Below are 7,199 nucleotides of genomic sequence, written 5' to 3'. Positions count from 1 at the left end.
GTGCAAGCTGAGCATTTTCATCTTGTACAGAAAACAAAAAAGGAGAAAATCCCGCTAAAACCATGACACTCGCTAGCAATCTATGGCGAATTAATTGTTCCGGTCCACTTTAGTGGGGGAGGAACAATATACTCAAATTATTTTTTTGTTCAGTCAATTTTGGTCGATCGATATAATAATCGTACAGAGTTGAGTGGTATCATTAGAAAGCCCTTCCAGCGTAGAATACGGAAAACAAATTTTCTGATTTAAGTTTTTTTACAAGGAGTTATCGAGGTTTAAAATTTTGTGAAATTTCGTTTTTATTCACATTTTCCGCATTTTTGACAAAATTTTCAGTTTTTCTTAAATATTTTAAAATTGTTAACGGTAGTGGGATTGATTTTATCTTTAAAGATAGCGGAGGGTTGCTGAATTGTTCCATCCGAGTTGTTTTTTGGCTAGAATTTATGATAAATTTCTCATAATTCCGATATTTTTCGTCAAAAATGGGACCAAATATGTTTTCTTAGCCCACTTCACTGAAAATTGCCGCAACTAGAAACTAGACACCTTAAAACCGCGGTCATACTCTTCATAAGTTCAAAACAAGAGCTAGTTATACTCCCACTGGCTTTAAGAGTCCTCTGGAATTATAATTCAGCCAGTTTTGCACAAATTTAAACTCGATAATTATATAAAAGGCAGTGTTTATTTTTAATATACTGAAAACTTTTGATAAAACTGATCAATTTTGCAACCATTTGAACGATGGAGTGTTTCCTTAGACGGGAAGCAAAATAAAGGCTAATCTTGATCTCAACAAGAATCCTTAATGTATGTACATATGGGTGAAAACTAATGACCCACTTTTAATAGCGTTTCTACAAAATGCACAGTTTTGTTTCTTGGTCAAATAAAAGCAGGCCGCTCCGACGGATAAAGACTTCAGACATTGGAATTCGGATAGTTCTTCTTTAGGCGGGACCTCCATCTTTAAAAGATAGCTCATTTCGAATAGTGTATCACATCACTGTAAAAGGTCAACAAAGGTAGAAAACAATATTCACTCAACAATCTGAAAAAATCTAATTTCGAATTATATTGCTCTTGATTATCTGGTAGACTAAAACTAAAAAATTGAGTCAATCGGGCACCAGAAAAATTTCACTCCAAACTGCAGCTTTAGAGTGCTACGAAGTGAAAAAGACCAATGATTTAATAGCTTCAGTGTCTGAAAATCAAGCTCAAATCATGTACAAAAATGTCATTAGGTGGCGTCACTAGAACTGAAACTTTTCCTAATAGCAGGGTTCAATGATTAGACGCATTATGACATTAGTTCGAGCTCTCGAAATATTCACATTTCAATAGCGCACGCCGAAAAATAATGTCAACAAAGTTTTTGTGCAAAACGCAATTTAAAGGTTTTGTCAGACTCCTGCAATGGTCCAGCAAGGTATGGCTGCAACGGTGAACCAATTAAGATAAAGTCCATGAAAAGAGATAAACTATACTTTGGTTGCATATAAACTTTTAAAATATAAATTTTTCTACTGCCCGAAAAAAGCAAGCATGTCAGCTCCTAAAAAATGAAACATTGATCAATTTCTAAATGCATAAGTGCAAGCTGAGCATTTTCATCTTGTACAGAAAACAAAAAAGGAGAAAATCCCGCTAAAACCATGACACTCGCTAGCAATCTATGGCGAATTAATTGTTCCGGTCCACTTTAGTGGGGGAGGAACAATATACTCAAATTATTTTTTTGTTCAGTCAATTTTGGTCGATCGATATAATAATCGTACAGAGTTGAGTGGTATCATTAGAAAGCCCTTCCAGCGTAGATAAGTTAATAAGTTAATTGTATCTGTCGAATAGTTTACGCTTTCGGGCTGAGACAGCTCTCTAGCAAAATTTAATAGACTTAAATTTTTTCCTAAATTTGTCGTTCTTGTTGTTTTACGACATAAACTTGATAATGATATATCTCAATTGCTTCACCAGGACGTATAATTGAACTAATTTAAGGATTTCAGATAAAATTTTTTTGAATGACTCAAAAAATATTGTTTTTAAACTGTCTCCCTTTTGTCACCAAGTAACAATCTCACTAATGAAAAGTCTCAAAACTTCTGTTGACTCAAACATTTTTTTCCCTGTTACCTAGATGTTTTCACTGATGGCTTCGACTATTTAATTACATAAGGATTTCCGAGATTTCTAAACTGCTGTTTTCGGGTTCGTTTTTGTCATTTCTCCGTAGTCTTTTTATAAGGAAGACCTGTTGATGTTCAGATGAGAAGCAAGTGATAATTTACAGTTCTTGTATATAATATCATATAAAAATGGTGGCTTGCACACTGTGGTTTTTGTGAAGTTTTGGCTTCTGCCTAAATCTAGTTGTTAAATTGGCGTCCTGATTTGTTGCAACTTACATCTGTTATATCTGTTATGACTTGTTGTTTTCAAAAAGATTTAGATTTTTTAGATTCGCCATTTTAAAATTATTTTAGTCGATTTTTAGCTTAGTCTCTGTAAAGACAGTTCAGAAACCGTTTCCAGTGGGCTATTAATTAATCTTTATACCAGTGCTAATTTCAATCATTGTTTCTCGGGTTTGCAACTACTTTCATAACAATGTTAATATTTCTGTTAAATTTAATACACTGTTTGAGATTTTTATATTTGCAAATTTTAAATGATTTTTGTTTTCTTTTTAAATAAAACATTAATGGTAGGTCCATGGGCTGTGAAATATTGAGCAATTGAATATTTTTAATGCTCTGAGTGACAAGTTTATTGTTTTAACGGCTTCACTGCCATTTTGGCGCAAAGTTGAACCGAACTTATTAATTTTGCCGGTATTTGTCCTTCTTTTTGTAGTCGTATGACGTACACTAGATAATGACACCGCTCAATCGCTTCCTATGGAGATATAAATGAACATTTTAGTGCTTTAGTTAAAACCTAAAGATAATAATCACTTCGAAATTGCTTTCAAAAATAGAAACGTATTTTTGAACTTCTCACCTTTTTACTCTTTTTTTTTGATCTGTTATCGAGTCGATTGAGGATAGTTCCCATGTCTTTTGTAATAAAGCATAGGTTAATTTGTTTTGTTTAGGTTTTATCTGATGCGAGTTTGACTTCATAATTTTTTTTTTAATATAGACATCGAGTTTCGGTCATAATTTATGTTTGTTAATTGATTTTTATTGTCTTTTCTAGTACTTCTATAAACAAGAAATTTCACAGGCCCTCTAACATGGCATTATTTTATCCCATTAGTGGAGTATTGAACGATATATGTTTTTAAAAGTTTTATCTCTTCATCATTTGATAGCCAATTAAGTCATGAATGTGGATGAATGGTGTCGGATTATTATATATGTACGCCCATTACCGAGCCTCCTTGTTTGGATAACAACACAGTCATCTCTATTACCCATGTGGCCAGGACTCCGATCCACAATAAAACACCCAATAACAAACAGATGCCATAGCATTCACTCACAATTTTTCAAGTTACCGCCAAAATAGACATACCATTCGGCCTCTATGATATGGGGAAAACCAACAATGCACAAACTTTATCTCATCTTTTGATCTGATAATTTGATATTATTTGATCATTGCGTTCATGCACATTTCTAGTCTTTACCATCGTTTCTCATGGTACATTCATCAAGCCAATAGGTTCCTTATTAAAATGAAATAACTATCTTTACAACTGCGAGATTTGGAGAACTAGAATTTTGAATGGCGTAATTTTCTAACCAGTCATTCTCGGTTCATCCCCAATTGCTCCTTTTTTCAATCACATTTTTCCAAATGTTTATTTCTGAATTCGTAACCCAAACGTTTCGCGTTTGATAAAAAAACCGGTTATATTTGCCGGATTTTAATGCACAGGTAGTAACTTTTTAGTAATTCCTTAACCACTGAGCCAATTGTCCTTCACAATTTTCGAAAATGAAGAGCTTAGAATAAGCATTCTACATGAAAACATAAAATAAATAGCTGGCAGATTGCCAGAAAATAGCCGCAATAGATTCGTAGATCGGCAGTCTAAAAAAACAGTCAAAAAGACAGACCAAAAAAACTCGTCTTTTCATTGAAGGCTGATCTGTTATATTTTTATTAAAAAAACTGTATAAGTTATTGCTGCCTCTATTAGCTGATCTCAAATAACCTTCATTTAGAGTGACACACACCCATTTGACCTTATCTCTTTGAATTAAAGTAAAGAAAAGTCAATTTCAAATTGAGGAAGTCATTTTTGAGAGCGAGGTAAGTCAAGTGTGACCGAAAATTTAATCACGCGCATGAACAAAAAAATCGCTCCACTAAGAGCAAAAAATGACGTCACACATGCAATTCTGTTGAAATTGCATGAACGAATGAACAAAAAGTGGCTGTGACGTCATATGATTGTAACAAAAATCATGACGACTAAATAAAAAAACATAGGACAAGTCCTGACGTACAATTCAAAGAATTTTCATTGACTAAACAGAAAACTAGACCAAGAACGGACTATGAATGGATTGGGAGCACCATTTAGAAAAAAATCCGATCCAAAAAATCGAAAACACTGTTAAAATCAAAGTGAAATTGCCGCATGTGAACAAAAAACAACTAGCGAGAAAGCGAATTTTTGTTCAAACACCGTTTTCTCACTCTACTTTAAATTCTCACTCTAGCGAAAAAATTTCACGCCGCAAAATCACTCGCTTTTTCGCTCCACTTCCTGTTTCGGCGTGACCAAAATCACTACTCCAATTTGACTTCAAAAATCATGAAAATGTGTGAACAGATCTTGAAAAACAAAAAAGACAGCGCACCAATAAATTCAAATTCTTTGAATTTAAAAAAAAACCAAGAGAAGGTCAATAATAACCCCAGCTATCGCTGTGCGGCTATTAATAAAACATCAAAACTAGCAGGGAATTACGGTAATAAAAGTATTGAAATTGGGTTAAACGGAATATCGAGAATGGCATTAAAATAATGGAAACCCTCACAAAAGAACTAAGTAAGTATTGTGAAGACACTCCTGTTGTGTGTAAAAAGCTTACTTTTCAATAACTTTAATCATTAGGCTGCGAGTTTCGATTGTTATGAAGATAGTGTTGCTATTGCAATCACGTGTTTCCCCAATTTTCAGTAAATTGATTATTTTTGATGATTGATGGTCGAATAATGGTTCACATTCTCCAATGAAAACAACCCTCGGTTTGAAAAACGACCTTTTAGAGAAAAAAAAACTTGTGAGCGAATATCAACCGTCTGGTTGAATAATCCGCACCGTGTTTTCACTGTTACCGCTCTGTCGCTCTGCCCAAAATGCTGTTTAATTAATCTTTTTGGCGTTAAACTGATTCCTGTGAGGTCCGCCAGGATCACGACAATGCCATTCGTTTTGAGGGTTGTAAGTTGGGTCTTTCAACTTTGGTCTTTTGCAAGTACTCGAAGGTAATAATTCACAAATGTTTTCCAGAAGTGGCCCATGTTTCCTTGTTATACTTTTGAAAATTTTTTGCTGGCCAAGAATTGGTTTTCCAAATATGGGAGTTAGCTAGGTTTAAGGTCGCTGCACCAAAAAAGTGCAATAAAGGTCGTTATACCAAGAAAAACTCGTCTGCAACATTGGTGATCGGTCGCCAATTCAGAGCTGCCTCTGCTTGTAGTGGCAATGAACACTCAATGCGATCCAAGAATAATGAGAATAAATCCCAAGTTGTCCCTTGTTGATCTAATTAATCCTTTGTTAAAAGGTGACTTTTCAATAACAATTTTTCGCAAGTAGTTCAGATTATCATCAAAATTATGCGTTGTTTTTGCTATCACGTGCAATGTCTAGGAGTAGATTGATTGGCCAACGTGGATAAATCTAATGCCAAAATTGGGGTATGGGATAATAAAGATTTTGCACAAAAGTTTTGTGGAATGTCCTAACAAATGTCTTTGCATGAAAATGAGTAAATAAAGCACATTTAAAATGTATCATTATTTTTGCCCCTCGGTAACATTCCGGTAAAAGTATTTGGCAAAAAACGGAGGAAGGAGTCGAAGACATGATAAAAATTAATCATTTCATAATTCTCAATAGTTTAGATTTACGGGAAGTTTAAAAAAATGAGAAAAATGGTGCCATAACTGCTGGACGAAAATAAAATGAAGTGCTACAAATGCTCAGCATTAAAAAAATGTGGCCGTTTTTGCAAGCTTTTAAACTCGGGTGTTTGACATTGCTATGTTACGATAACATGGGGAGGGTGGGTGCGGTGATTTTGATTAGGTCTTGCCCGTTGTCGTCGATAGTAGTTTGTCTAAAATTATTCCGATCAAAACCACTAGTTAAAAATCAAAAAAGGAGAAAAACTTGCGATGTGACTTCTATATCTGTCAGTTTGGGAGCACGTAAAAATATCAGTAGGACGTAATCAAAAGCCAGTTGAAAAAAGGCACTTATAACCTTCTCAGAAAAACGAAAATTACAAAATAGATATTTCACACCGTTTTCACAAACAGAAAAAAAAGTTAGTCCAAAAATGACATTCAGTTTACCCAACGGAGAGAGCCAAATGCATAGAAAGTTAATAAAAGTAGTTTAAAAAAGCATAGATGAAGAAGAAGCACCATCATACAAACTGTATCTTAAGGCTCTCTACCAAAAGAATGTCGCCACCGAAAGAATTATTGCTACCAAAAGGCTAAAATTACTCAGCAATAAAAAACGTGGCCCTTTTTGTAAGCAATTATAATTTAGAGACATTTGTTAGGAATCCTGAGTGCTCTACAGCGTTACACGTAGATTTAAATAACGCTCATAAGTGTTTTATTTGGTATTCACCAAATTACTACAAAACTTAAGTCCAAAATTCTTGCCTATTAGCTACAAAAAATGTGATCATCTAATCGAGTTTTCATCTAATATCGTACGCCCCGCCAAAATTATCTAACAAACGCCTGAATAAACATGAATCGCACACAAAAGTTGATTTTCGCTCAACAATTCTAAAGCAAAAAATAAGCGACCGTAAGATGCTCAAACAAATCATATCCTTTCAGGTATCTTTATCCTAGTCAATCTAAAATTTTCCTAAACACAAAAATTCAGCAAAATGATTGCCATATAAATTTTGAACGCTAAACTAAAAAGATTTGCTCCACAAAAACTGAAAAACGTAAGGAACTGCAAACATCCAGATCCT

This window comes from Convolutriloba macropyga, chromosome 13 (genome assembly GCF_964194025.1).
Source record: "Convolutriloba macropyga chromosome 13, txConMacr16.3, whole genome shotgun sequence".
Lineage (NCBI taxonomy): Eukaryota > Metazoa > Xenacoelomorpha > Acoela > Convolutidae > Convolutriloba > Convolutriloba macropyga.
Note: the sequence above shows the minus strand (reverse complement) of the source record.